The sequence below is a fragment of the Nasonia vitripennis genome, chromosome 1, assembly GCF_009193385.2.
Source record: "Nasonia vitripennis strain AsymCx chromosome 1, Nvit_psr_1.1, whole genome shotgun sequence".
Classification (NCBI taxonomy): domain Eukaryota; kingdom Metazoa; phylum Arthropoda; class Insecta; order Hymenoptera; family Pteromalidae; genus Nasonia; species Nasonia vitripennis.
Window position 1 is genome coordinate 6678010 of NC_045757.1, and position 13085 is coordinate 6691094.

At 48.5% G+C, this 13085-nt stretch overlaps 1 protein-coding gene across 4 annotated transcripts in view; it reads left to right on the plus strand.

Annotated features, from left to right (window-relative positions):
- The window catches only part of LOC100121978 (inactive rhomboid protein 1), a 97971-nt gene that overhangs the window by 303 nt on the left and 84583 nt on the right, over nt 1–13085 (plus strand). Inside the window, exon 2 of one of the 4 annotated variants that reach the window (XM_031921907.2) lies at nt 2–205. The gene's annotated coding sequence lies outside the window, so the exon portion shown is untranslated. Of the gene's footprint in view, nt 1; nt 206–2133; nt 3531–13085 lie in introns of those variants that run through there. The other 3 variants (XM_031921909.2, XM_031921910.2, XM_031921908.2) reach the window with 3 other exon arrangements.

Sequence of the window (13085 nt, forward strand, 5' to 3'; positions counted from 1 at the left end):
GCGATTGCTGGGATTCAGTATTTATAATTTCGCTGTCGTTGCGATGAAACTTCACATGGTTTTACGAAAATTTGTGGTCGACATAATAAATCAGCGCAGTGTAAACATGGGATGAAAAAATCATGAAAACAAGTAGTGCACAGCTGAAAGATACGACATCGACTCCGAATGCATTTCTAAGCGGCTGCCTGAGTGTACGCGTCAGGTAATGTATAGTCATAAAATCAAGCTTGCAGCTTCGTTGACGCTAGTCTGATTTACGATCTCTCGGCTGCTTGTGTACATAACGCCTCCCCGACATCTCGTGCCTCCGCCGTGCGCTTATCTCGCCGTGCAAACCGAAAATCGCGTGAAAGCTATTTCCATGTGGAATTTTTGTTGTGAATCGATCACTAAAATAATTTTCTCGCCGATAGGAAGAAGCTCGGCTGACGTTAGAAACAGAATTTAGATTATCGTCACTCGTCGATCACAAGGTTCTTGGCCTCGATTCTATACCGTTAATTATTCATCGTTGCTTATTAACTAGGTATTCGTTGGTCGAGGTGTGCGATAAAAATGAACTATTAATTAAATAACCAAGAAAGAGAAAATTTATTATTCAACAGCTGAATAAAAAATCAGATAAAGGATCGTTGAACCGGTGACCGCCCGATGCAAGTCGACCGAACGGAAAGATGTGTATTCAGTATGTATATGCAGATGGAAAATTTATCGAAATTCCAAATGTTGAAGCGATCGAATGCGTTAAAACCTCGTGATAAAGTGACTCATGACTGTATTTTTTTTTTTGTTTGACTTCGTTTGCCTCGCGTTAATATAATCAGCGTAAATATTAATATACAATTTAGCTCCGTTATCGAACGTCTTCCGAAGCCATTTCCAACGCGTACACAACAATTCAGCGCATAAATTCGAATCACAGCTGACTCCTTATCGGATTTTTCGATCGCGAGCCGCCGCGTTTCCACAAACACACACTCGTCTCTCTCTCTCTCTCTCTCTCTCTCTCTCTCTGGATCGGAATAAATTTCGACTAATAGCTCCGCGACACGAGTATACTTTAAAATATTCTCGCGGAGCGAAGTGTACGTCTTTAGAAAAAAATTGCTACCCACTCGACTTTATAGTCTCCGGTGCTCCTCTTTCACTGCCTCGCGCCACGTATACTCACGTACGCGGCGTAAATCTCAGGGTAAGCAAGCTCGCGAGGATATAAGTAGTTCCGTGACGAAAGCGGAGAAGAGCACGTGCCGGCATTACAGCCTAACGTTACGGCAGCGAGTTGTGCGCGCGGCCGAAGGCCCAGTTTCTCAGTAGAAACGGCCAGGACTAGCCAGACGAATCTATACATATAGCCATCTGAATTAACGTAGAGCGTTCAAAAATAATCGCACCGATGAGAAGCGTTCGAAAGATGAACTAACGGCATGTACAGAAAGCTTTCGTCGAGCTTGAGCTTGCGGCCGACGGATGGCGCGAGTCGCACGTCTGGTCGAGTGGCGTACTGGGGGGGGGGGGGGTGAAAATCCCGAGTCTCGGTGCATCGCCCTCGCGAGTCTCTTTCTCTCTCGTTTCTTCCCCTTTTGGACACGCGAGTACGTGTGTGTGTGTGTGTGTGTGTGTGTACAGAGTTCGCGCATGCGCGGAAGCTCTCATCTCCGCGTGTTACCAACGCGACGTCGAGTACGCGTGCACTCCAGCGCGCTATATGTATTTATTATCGCGGAGCGCTGTGTCAAGCGATCCGATGATTTTTTGATGGGCCGTTTGATTTTCCACGAAGCTTTTATGCGCGCTCCGGGCTTTTTAAAAATGCGTTTGCGTATTCCGTCGTTTTAATAATCGAACGCTACTTTTACCGGATATGAAATATTTATAAGAGCTAACTACTGCCGTTCCGAGTCGTTGTGAAAAAAAAAAAAACTGACGCGGCGCATTTCCCAAGGATTCAAGGCTCATCCCCGCGAACTTTTCCGAATTCAAATCGAAAGGTCAGCGTTCAAACTCGCTCTCAATCAAGCCCTCTCTCTCTCTCGCGTTCAACCCCCCGTGCGTGTCACTCCCGCAATATACAACAAGCGCAACGGAAGGCTCGCGCATGCGCAGTCGCGACTTCCTCCGCGCAGTTCTCTGCGAAGGCTCCGTCATGTCGCCGTCGCTGTACAGTCTCAACCCTCGTTTTTATCGTTGAGCGCAGTGCGAGATTAGAGACTCGACGAATCCGCTAATCTCCGTCTTCGCGTCGTTTATACTCGCGCGTATACGAGGAGTGTGTCCTGCAGACGGACTCCGGCAGTGGGACAGATGGCGCTGTAGAGTCGGCCTCTCCTCGTCTCCGAGGACGAAAAAAGAGTCCAGCAGGAAGCGACCCTGCGGCCGTATACCCAGTGCACTAGGGTGTACCCCACGAGCCCCAGCACCGTCGCATCTACGAGGGCAAGTGTAGCTAAGCAGCCGTTCTCTCAACAGCAACAGCGACAACAGCAGCGTCGAAAGCTGCGCGAGCAGGCAAAGAGGGGGCGCGACAACGAGGCGCTGAGAGACGGCGCGGAGAGAGAGAAAGAGCGGATCGGGCCGCAGTCGCGGCAGTGCAGTCGTGGAGCGCGCGCGCGCGGAATATCCCCTGCACGCGCTGCTTCCTCGAATAACGTATATCTATATACATAGAGTGGCGTGCGCGGACGAGTCGAAGGGATACACTCACACGCACACATACACACACAGACACAGACACAGACACGCGTATAGGTGCGCAGTATACAGAGAGAGAGAGAGAGAGAGAGAGGCAGCTATAGCGCTCCATTTTGTGTGCGAGCAGTTCGGAGCGAGAGCGCGCGCGCGCAATCGCGGCGGCCTCCATTGCGCCCGAGAGACGAGACGATGAGCTGAGCGAGTATCCGGGCCCTCTGCGCCCGCGCCCCAGGTTATATTCTCTCTCCCTCGGCAGTGTCCATGTCTCGAGTATTAGCGCCGCAGCAGCTGTCCGGTGGAAAACAAGTGAAGTGCGCGCGTTCTTGTACATAGCATCGGAAGAGAGAGATATATATACAGCTAGAGCCGTTCATGAATAGTAGGTCGACGAGGGTGGTGCCGTGGAAGAGGGAGAAAGCGAGCGAGCGAGTTGACACGGCGATGCTGCTGCCGACGCCTCCACTTCCCTCTGGTGCTGTATTTCAATAGTATGGTATATAGTTGCCCGATTCTTTCTCGCGTGTGCGATGCGTCATGCGATGAGGGACTCTCGCTGCTCCGCTGCTGCTGAGATGCTGCTCTGATCCGCAGCCAGCTCCATCAGCGTACACATGTATGTTGTTCAAGTGCCGTCGACGTGATTGTTATTATATTATTATTAGGCGGTCAGTGCGCGTCATTGTTGTGGAACCGACGAGGATCAGTGTGTTGTCGTAGATTCTTGTTTTGAGTGTGCTCTGTTGTGCCGTAATAACGGAGAAGAAGAGGACCACCACCGCCACCACGACGACGACGACGACGACGACGACGACTCGCCCCTGCACTGAGAGCTCACTGTGAGTATATTATACACGTGTGTGCGAGAGGCTGACTCTATGTGGGTTATGTAGGCGAGATTGGCTCGATGTTTTCCAACGATTCGTTACGCACTAGCTTATCGATCCACTTAAAGGGGAGTGTAGAACGGGCTGAAAATCGAGCTATTTACATGCATAATAATAATAAAGCGAGGAGCGCGAGATAGAGCTGTCAGCGAGGCTGTACCTAATGAAAAGTAACGAGAGTTTATGTATTATAGCGTCTTCGCGAGAATCCCCACGCAAAGACGCGAAAATTAATAAAAGCCCGGGAGGTGGCTACACTTTTAATTGCCGCCGTCGTGTGGCGCGGGGGCATTAATCATTCGGGACAGCAGCATCGCGCTCTCTCTTTCTATGTGATTGTGTATGTGTGTGTGTATTGAATTACATCGAGCAGGAGAAAAGTTTTAATTAAGATTTCTTTCTCGCGGTTCCCTAGCGTCGCGCACTTTTAACGATCTCGTTGTTTACGCGAGCTCCGGGCGCTCTCGCGCGACTTTTTTGAGGTTAGGGTTGATTCGCGAGTAGATCGACTATCGATTCGGTCAGACGGAGTGTTTGAGGAGGAAGTGTACGATTATCATCGGTTATAATCGCGCTACGAAAAGCAAAACAAAGTCGACTCGACCTAGCAACAACCAACTGCTCCAGAGAACGATCTTTCCTCCTCGAGCAATGTTGATACGCGTTCATGACGCTAAGAGAAAAAAACGTAGATAGAGAGTCGTGATCAAGGTTCTCTCTCGTGCATCAGTCAAGCCCTCGATGTTTTTCTCTCGATGCGCGTATACTTTCACCTGCGGCCGCTTGCAGCGCCGCCACTCGAGGCAACGGCTACTGCTGCGAAATCGTCGAACACGGCAAGCTGGCGGGCTTCCAGTTGCCGAGAGCTCTATGCTGAAAGAATCGTCGAATAAGAAATTCGTAGCCGACTCTCATAAGCACGCGAAAAACCAGAGGCGGCGTTTTGATTGTCGAGTCTTTTTCTTTTCTCTCTCCTCTGTTTTGTGGCTCGGTGTGGTTTTGTTCCCGTTATTGTTTTCTCTTTTGTTCGGAGAACTCTCGCGCTTTTTCGGATTAGCCGCGAGTAATGGGGCGCAGGACGATCGGGACAATGAAAGGTTGAACAACCCGGAGGAATTTCGATGTACGCGAGGTTCGGGGAAAAAAAGTTTTTAGTGTAAACAGGGTCGCGCGCGCGCGGGTGTAAGTGGCGTAAAAAAGGGCCATCAAGAGCTTCTAAAAGTACATCCCTTGAAAAAATAACGGTCATGATGAGTAAACTTGGACGTTAAATGAATAACCTCGTTTGTAGGAGGTCGCTGTAGAACTTTCTCTCTCTCTCTCTCTCTCTCTCTCTCTCTCTCTCTCTCTCTCTCTCTCTCTCTCTCTCTCTCTCTCTCTCTCTCTCTCTCTCCAGCGCGTCTTATCTGCAGAGAAGGGAGGAGCCGCTTATGAAAGGTTAATCCCGCGCGCGCGAGTTTCGCGTTTATAAGCGCCAAACCGCGTTATTGCAATTAAAAACTGTTTAAAAAGTAATTATTTCGGACATTCCGGCTGCTGCTGTTGCCCGCAGCTCTCGAATTTCAAGCGGGAGAGTGAGAGATACGAGAGGTTGCATTTTCCGTAACTCACTGCCGTGTATAGGACAATTAGCCGCAGACATTTTTCAATTTTTCTTCTCATAATTAACGAGGGGGCGCACGTGTTGCAGGGTTTTAGGTTATGTTCGAGTGCTAAACTTCCTAATTTATTTATAACAGCCGAGTATAATAAACTTTTATATTCGCAGTGAAGTATAACAATATGTCCAGCTAACAGGCTCATCCCGAAACTAAATTTCCGATTCCCAGAGCGGCAAACGCAGTCCGTCGAAAGAGCTCACAATTCCCGGTAATGCCCGGCACTAACCGTTACAATAATTCCGAAAAAGTGGTATTTACAAACCGAACGATTCCAGCCTCCTCACTCTCGCTCGCGTCATTACTCAGTAATTTTTCCCGTCGTTTCCGAGATAACCTCAGCCTATACCCTCCCGTATACACTATACGCGCGCGCGTGTGTGTCTGTATACATCGCTGCTCACTCTCTCTCTCTCTCTCTTGCTCGTCCCCCTTGTGCCCTCGTTTTTCTTTGTCCGATAAGCGGCAGTAGTTGTCCTCCCTCGCAGCCTCGCAATCCGGGACTTTTGATGCTCGATAAGAGCCGCAGGGAAGAGAGAGAGAGAGAGAGAGAGAGAGAGAAAAAAGGGCCAAAGGGATTCTCCTTCGTGTATTATAGTCGCTCGGCCCTTTGATGCTGCACGGGAGAGAGAGAAGGACGGAACACGGAATTGAGATTGCGCAAGAGCGGCGTTGCGGATTTTTCAAGATTTGCCTTCCCCCTTTGTCGTGCGCGCGGACGAGATGTGTGGCCGACTTGCTCGCGACAGAATTTTTAGGTTAGGTTTTTGTTTTCCTCGTCCTGATACCTTTTCTCCACAACTCCGACACAAAGAAGTCGTGTTTTTTTTTTCATTCTAGGGCATAGAATATTCTCATACTTTTTAGAAAAAATCAAGCAGCGATTCCATTTCTCTTGCGGCACGTCAGAGCCTAAGCGATATTCCTGCGCGCGCGGCAATGCATCATCTCGTTAGCGCTTGCGGGAAAAATTCTCTTTCTCTCTCGGCGAGTCGAAAATTAAGCGGCCGTGGTGTGTGTATCCCTGCTTAAAAAGTCATTCCGTGTGTACTGGAGCCAGGCAGGGCAGGCGCACGCGGTGGCGAGCCGCAAAATTAATGAAAAATAATTAAAAGCTCGCCATCTGAAATTTAAATTGCGCGCGCGCCGCGACGACGGCGCGGAAGCGGTGTACAGCGACAAAAGAATGTTAATTCACCAAGTTATATATACACTTTTTCTCTCGCATCAAGCTCGCGCGCGCTGTCATGCAAATTGCACTTGCGCACGCTTGCTCGCTCTCTCTAAACGTCGCTTTTAATTATTTTTAATGAATTTTTCATGATCGATATTGTTAACTCTAACGATCCTCGTCGTCGACGCGGAGCCTGAATTCACCCAAAGTATTGAAAACATCGATATGACGCTTTACACGCACACGTACGCACACACACGCATATAGTGCGGCGGGCCGCAAAACCATTAGAATTCATGCGAGACGTCCTCTCTCAGCGCGAGGAATGATTTTCATTTCGCTAACTGAATATGATTTGCCATCCGGTTGGGCATCTGGGTTAACGTTTTCCCCTTCCTCTTCTCCGCACGGCGCCCTCTCTCTTCGCTGGCTTTTTCTTCTTTTCCTTCTGCTGATGCGCCGTTGCGCGGCGACGACTTTCTGCCCCGCGCGCACTTTTTCATCATATATCCCTTCCACGCTCTCTTTCATATATACACGCACACCTCCTCTTCTCTCTCTTCTCGCGTGTGTTTAAGGGCTGAGTGATTGCGATACTCGTATAGGCATATACGTAAGTGCGCGCTCACAAGATCAAATGTGACTTTTCCCTCTCTCTCTCTCTCTCTCTCTCTCTCTCTCTCTCTATTTTTTAATACTCTATTTTCGACTTCTGCATACTTCTCCCTCAGTGTTTTTTCGAGAGGAAATATTCTCTCTCCTTCGCGCGTTTCATGAATAATCGTTTTCCATACAGTGGCACACGTTTCATTTTCTCTATTTTTCGCGCTCGAATCGTCGATCCCGAAAGCTGCCGCGCACGCGCGAGCTATTTAATTACAGGGTGTATGCAAGCATGACTTTCTGGTTAAAAAGCAAATCACATAAAGCTTTCCATCCGCCCGAAAAACTTCGACTAGAGAGAGCACTTGACGTATACCGGAGAGCTTTTTAGCCTTCCGAAAAAAGCAGCCAAGGGAGAAAGAGGGATTTCTCGCCTGCTAAACTCGTCTTTACACGAGCGCAGAGAGAGAGAGAGAGAGAGAGAGATGCATCGTGTGACGCAAAAGGCCGCGCCGCAACGTGAATAAATGCTGTTGCGTCAACGCGCGGAAAGTGGCTTCTTCTTCTTCTACCTCTCGCTTGCGGTATACACGCGATGCAACGATCGTTTCTCTCTCGGGTATTTATATGCATAAGGCTGTACTTTATTTTTTCAGTCGTCTATCAACAAGGGTATATGCGCAGGATGTGTTAAGGGGTGAATTATGTACTTCATCGCTAATTGAACGAACGGCACATGGCTGAGTGGGCTCGCGTGTGATCCGCGTTATACTCGAGGGTTCGTTAGTGAATTTGTAACTGTGCTTTCAGCCCTCCTTCTCTCATTTCCCGGGAAATTAGACGAAATTAACCTATTTTGAAATGTACGGTTTTCGAATCTTCCAAAATAACGCGAGAGATCGTTTAATTTTAATTCCGAAGATAGAAAAATAAGTGACTAAGACGCGCATGGAAACTCGAATAATATAATTTTTCTCCATTCAAAAGCTCCCGTGTACCGCTGCTTTCTTTACCTCCATCGTCCTGTTAATTGGCCCTCCTAATTGAGAGGGAGTGTGCTGCTGAGGGAAATTTATCGGATCGTTAGAGCGCGTGATGGATCGTTCAAATAGTTCCTCCCGAGCTTTAACCCTTTAAGAACTAGCAGCATCTCTCTCTCTCTCTCTCTCCGCAGCGTGTGTCGCGCGTCCTTTTGTTATAATATATTTTCAAAAACGCGCGAGAGAAGACAAAACTAGGACGCTGCCGTCGTTACACCTTCTCGGGAAATTTTTCATCTCCTCATCTCTCCGACACGAGATTAGATGGTCGGCCGGGGGTGGGAGAGAGCAAAGCCGAGAGAACAACTCGCGTTTTTCTCTTCTGACGCGCAAAAATCACCCGCGAGATGCGTTATAGTCGAGGCTGCTTTTGCTCTGCAGTACGTATAATGGATACGCTGCTAGATGGCGCGTGATTAAAACGGTACATCAAAGCGAATTAAACCACAGCGCGCGCCTCTCATTAAATCTCATCGCCGCGCGCAACGGGGAAAAAAGAAACCGCGTATTTCCTCTCACGCCCGTACAAAAGCAACGGCAGCAGCGAGAAACTCTCTCTCCACATCGCATCCGCGCGAGCTACACGCGAGCGCAGCATCAGCGCGCGGCGAGAGTCGAAAATTCATGTGTACAAAGCACTCGCAGAAAACTTGAAAATTTATACGAGCCAGAGCTCGATTGCTCGCGCGCGCGAGAGAGCCCTTGTTCCTATAGCCGTTTTCTAAAACCAATATCCGTGTTTTCATCTCCCTCTTACTCGTTCTCTCTTTGTATGTGTGTATTTGTTCCCGCCCGTATAGATGTATACGTGATTCTGCATTTCGGGGATGCGCGTCGGGAGGCGGCAGCGAATCAATACTCGCGGAGCTCGCACGCACGCACTGTACTGACGCCGCCGGCCCGAGACTCGGCTGCTGCTGCCCTTTAGTCGACTGTACTGTGCTGCTCTATATATTCCGGTATGATGGAAAGCTGACGCTTTTTGTTTTCTCGCTGCTATCTAATTATTTTTTCGAGGTATACTGTTGCCGGGAAGACCGGTAACAGACTTCAAAGAGATTTGGCCTTTTCTATCGCGAGAGAACGCGCGACTTTTTCCGATGGATTCTTCCGTTTTATTATTAAAAAAATTATCGAAATCTAGTGTGTGACAGTTCTTTCAATCGATGGAATTATGCAACACGTGAAATGAGATAGGGGAGGTATATAACTAGCTCGGCAAAATTAAGCCCTTTGAGGTACAGAGATAATGATTCAATTTCCACGTTCGAGCTAATTGAACCCCTGCTAATTAATCGGGAAAAATCCTCGCGCACATATATTATATGTCTTTTTTATTCCTCGCCATAATCTCTTCAGCTCGTACAAGAGACACACTTTTTTCGCCCCGCGCTCGCAGATCCAGCCCGACGAGAATGAGAAAACGCGCGGAGCAGGGCGAATCCGTTTAAATTAACTTTCGGTTTAATAATTCCTTTATATATCCATCTCCCTCATTCGCGCTCTGAAGCAGCCTCGTCAGCAACCCACATTCGAACTTTCGTTTAATAACTTTTAAATTATTCACGTTTCGGCGGTCGAACATAACTGAAACTCTGTCACAGCGCGCGAGCGAGCGAGTGCGCAAAGTACACGCGGACGAAAATTTGAAATTTAATTCCCAGAAGAAACTTTTTCGTACCCTGGTCCTCCTCCTCTCTCTTTCTCGACTATCACTCGCTTCGCGCTTATGACAACTTTTCCTTTGAATCCGAAAATTCTATCCCCATTATTTTTGCTTGCTAATGAAACATTCGTCATGTATAGCAATATCGAAAATAGATAAAAAGCTCTCGAAATCGCTGGTCGCGAGTAATACGTCTGCGCGGAACGTTTTTATCCACCCCGAAAAACAATGAATTACTACGTTCGCCAAAGGCATCAGTAGGAGAAAAACTAACGAAATGCAAAACGCGCGCGAACTCGTCGCTCTTTGAAAAAGGGTCATGAAAATAAAGGGCAAACAAGGGGAATGTGGGACGCGCGCTAGCAAGAGAAAGAGAGAGAGAGAGAGAGAGTGAGAAAGTCAAAGGAGAGTGTGAGAGAGAGAGAGAACAAAACGGCCGACCGGAATCCCGGGGCATCTGCATAATAATTGGTCGACTGCAGGCCGCGGCCATGCAAATTGTCCTCCGACACCGCCGTGCACTACCGCCCTCTACATCTCTATATGCACGAGATCTCATCTGATTTCTTGGTCCCCCACTAGTTGTTGTTTCGCTGGGATATGGAGGTCTATACACCTATACCCATACTCTCCGTTAGTGTTCGAGTGTTGTAAACTAGTTCGTATACCAGCGCGACTTCCAATTGCACGTATACACATAACCTATAACAGCCCCACACATGCGCGCTCTCGATTCGCGTGTTCGGAAACTCCGGTTTGTATACTTAGAGGAACTGAGATGGACTGTAATATAAAAATAGCGCGAGAGAGCCACTGTCCGTGACAAGCGTATCGAGAAATCAACGTTGAAATCCTTGGCGCTGTTTGTTCTGTGCGTTCTTGACAGGTATCACACGTATAGAGAGAGCATACAGCGAATCCTTTAGCCGTGTGTGTACGAGCAGCTGAAAAGCATGATCGATACAAAACTCGCGGCGTCAATCAAGCGATATTGGCGAAACGTCAGGGGAGTAATAGTTTTAATGCCGCTCGCGCGCGATTCTTTCTGCTTACTCCGCTCGCGCGAGCGCGCGCGTCTTGAACATTTCCGCTTTGAATTATTCACGACGATGATGCATGGGGAAGAGAGGCAGCAGCAGCAGCAGCGTGCGATGCATCACTCTCCCGAAGCGCGTTATTACCTTTCCGACTCTGATGAATATCAATTTGGACGATAGAAGTGCTGCTGCGAGAGGAGAGAAAGCGCCCCCTAGCGTCAGTTTCCCTCCTCCGTCGTCGTTGTCATCTCGCACTTCGCAGTGTTTTTAACGGGACGAAATCGAGGCAAGCTGCGATTCGGCCGTGAAATTGGAACTACGACGACTCTGTCAAGTCCAGAGCTGCTGGTGCTATGCGAAGCTGAACGCGACTGGGACAGTTGGCTCTGATTGGGATCTAAAGACGTGTGAAATTGCAAATCCTCGGGACTTGGCTCGATGACAAATTGAATTAGAGTCCCCCATTGCTGCCGCTAGCAAAAATCGAAGGTCGTTTGTTTGGCTATACCCACACCGAGTGACCGATGGAAGAAAGATCCTTCCCCTATATAGTCGCTAATTTCCAGTGCAAAGCTTCAACGGCCTGACGTAAAAGCAAAGTGAGGTTAGGTTAGGCGGCTGAGGTGTTAAGTTCGCCTCTACGATTTTCACGATCGGAAGAAATTCATTTAGCCGTTTACTGGTCGGAGAGCCTGCTCGTAAAGGGCTGTGGCCTTCGCTATCGCCTCGTATAATTTTTTTTACCACCATCACTACCCGTAGCAGCAGCAGCAGCGACGATGACAAAGGGCGTGTGTAAAGGGCTCTCATTACGCCCCTACATCCGATAATTAACATCTCGCGCTTCTCTTCCTTCATCTCTCTCTCCGGTTTTCTCTCCGTAGCGTGAAGCCGCGGCGCGCGCGCGAACGGGCTAATAAAGTCGCGCGGGTGCGAGTTTATATCGAGGGGTTATCTACGGGTTTCCTTTTTTTTTATCATTGAACCGTTTCTTTTTACGCTTTAAGGGGCCAGCGCGCGCCGCTCGTTTTAAGGCCACCTCGTGAAAAGATGATCGCGCTGCAATTTACGCGCGAGGTCGCGCGGATGTAAAAGACGGATATATACTGAATTTTTTGAAATTCCACGCTTTACGCCAGACGTTTCCCCGCGACAAATGTGCCCGGGCTTTGCGCGGGAGGAAACGTAATTTTTTCCCGAGGAAAAATAGTATTACTTTCAGATTGAGAGAGAGAGAGAGAGAGAGAGAGAGAGGTAAAAGTTTTTCGATTCCTCTTCTCCGCGACTGTTCGATCGCATAAAAATTGCTTCCAACCCCGACGCGAATGATCGAGAGCCTTTGTTTACGTTTGCCCATTAACCTCGGTCATTTCTCCGTCTTCCCCTCTCATAACCAAGCTCGATAATTTCTAGCCAATTTCCGGACAGAGAATGAGAGACAGAGGGGGTGCTGTATATATACATACACGGCTGGCAGAGAGAGTACTTCGTAGCCTTTTAAATAATTCGGAAAACTGGAGCAAAGTCGGAGCCGCTACGGCCGACACCAGCGGCTCCATCCCCGATATCTCGATTTCCCGGAAAGACATCGGCAGCACTTTGCTCGCGCGCGCGACTGGAAGGCACAATAGTAAATCCACTCGCTCGTCGTCTCTTTCCGGCGTTCCGATCCCAGAGACTTTTCTCTTTCACTCTCTCTTTCTCTCTCTCTCTCTCTCTCTCTCTCTCTCTCTCTCTCTCTCTCTCTCACGAAAATCAGAAGGGAAAATTCCTTACACCGGAGCCGAATTTATCGACGACGGGCCATTTTTTAAGGCGAAAGCTTTCATTAAGGCGGAGCCGACGCTAGATCAATCAGTTCGCCGGCACTGAATGCTGAGCGACTCTTTTTATCCTGGATTGCCCTCGGCGCGTGCCTTCTTATTTTTGCGCTCTCGTTCACATATACAGCGAGAGAGGGAGAGTGAAAAAGAGGGCGATATTTCCTGCACGCGAATTTCACGCCGACGCTGATTGAAATCATCGATTCAAATTATCCTACGCAACTGGGTATAGCGTATTATTAGAGTCTCGATCGAAATAAATGGAAAGTAATGCTCGCACTGATTGCCTTCTCGCTGAGTATCATATACGCGTACGAATACGTAAAGGAGAGATAAACGTGTATGTATACCTTGCACGCATCTATATACAGAGTGAAATAGAATCGAGAGAGACTCGCTTATCCGTGCGCGGAGGAAAATAAAAATAATAAATTCAGCCGAGTGTATAGGGTAAATTGCTTCGGGCGCATGCATAAGCCCGCCAGAGTCGTTCTTATTTGGCGAGT